A 1,678-nucleotide genomic window follows, 5' to 3' on the forward strand; every position below is an offset into this window, starting at 1 on the left:
AGCCGGGAATGGGCGGGGGCCTGTGAATCGCGGGCTCCTGCTCCGGGCTGTGCAGCTGCCTCCAGCGGGGAAGGGGCTGAGGGTCAGGAGCTGCAGGTTGTCGGTCCTTCCGGAAGCAAGCCGAGATGGCGGCGGGCTCTGGGCACGGGCAGTCAGGAGGCCTCCGTCCTAACGCCTTGCGTCGGTACCAAGGTTCTGCCTTTGTTTCTAAGCCCACTTAACCTCCGGCGGGCGCCGGCCCTTCCGAGCGGACCGCGAGGCGGAGGCTGGAGGAGCACAAGGTCAAATCCAGCCTCAGCAACTTAGGAGACTGGGGATGTGGCTGAGGGGAGGAGCAGTAGGGTTCGATTCCCAGTGCCCAGGGACACAAATAAGGACACAAAAAAGCCTGTATCACAGTTGTCAGTATAAAATTTAACTGTATTTTCAGAATACCAGAAAAAAAAAAAAGGCAACCTGCAGATAGTGTGTGTCATCTCGCTGGCAGCAATCAGGTTTGGTTTTTTTTTTTAAATTGCGATTGGTTTAATAGCATGAGGATTTGTACTAGAGGTAGAGAATAATTGTTTACTTAGAAAAAAACTTTTGCGATTCTCAAGTTAACATCATATGTAATCATTAATTATTTTATCATAAACATTTTGGCTTTAGAAAAATAGTTTTAGATGATTGATACAGAAGTTCACCACACAGTAATATAAGATTCGTCCATTTCCCTTTATAAGGTACACTGTCATGCATTTCAACATTTGGGGAGAATATACTGTTATTGATTCCTAGGTACAGTTGTGGTGATTTGAGATTTTTTTATTTTGCTCAGATGCATTTTCTAACTTCTGTACAGGAATTTATTTTTTGTAACTGGGCCACTGTAACACTGAGCAACATCTCCAGCCCTTTTAAGTTTTATCCTGAAACAGGGTTTCACTAAGTTGCCAGGGCTGGCCATGAACTTGAAGTCCACCTGCCTCAGCCTCCTGAATTGTTGAGATTGGAGGCATATGCCACCACATCTAGCTTGTTTGATTTCTTAGCGTTATTATGTTCCCTCCAGGAAAATTTCTTTTAGAAATACAGTGTCCTGGGCTGGGGATATAGCTCAGATGGTAGAGTACTTGCCTCACATGCATATGGCCCTGAGTTTGATCTCCACCAACATTAAAAAAAAAAAAAAATGCAGTATCCTAGAAAAAACAGAAACAACCCTGTAGAGTTCTAGACTTACAAATATATCTCCTTTCCATACACTGAAGTCCTGACTCCAATTCCATCTGCCCAGAAAACTCTTCCCTGAAAACTTACTAAAATACACCTTTGAGTACAATCAATGAATGCACCAGACTTTATATTTCTTCCTAGTTTTTATCAACTGAATTGTGGGGGTTTTTGTTTGTTTTCTGGTGGTGCTGGGGGATGGAACCCATGGCCTTGTGCATGTGAGGCAGGCACTATACCAACTGTGCTGTATCCCCAGCCCCCAGATTAATTGCTTTGTGTGGATTCCGTCTCCTCATAATCCATCAAGGCCATCACTTCACCTGCTTGGTTCTTTGATGTGTTCCCAGTGTTGACAACAAGGCCTGCAGCATACAGAAGCCAACCACAATGAAACTCAGGGGAGGATCCACTCAGCGTGGAGTTGGGGACCAAATTCTACATGGCAGAGATGATTAGAGGA

The sequence above is a fragment of the Ictidomys tridecemlineatus genome, chromosome 15 (genome assembly GCF_052094955.1).
Source record: "Ictidomys tridecemlineatus isolate mIctTri1 chromosome 15, mIctTri1.hap1, whole genome shotgun sequence".
In the NCBI taxonomy this organism is placed as follows: Eukaryota; Metazoa; Chordata; class Mammalia; order Rodentia; family Sciuridae; genus Ictidomys; species Ictidomys tridecemlineatus.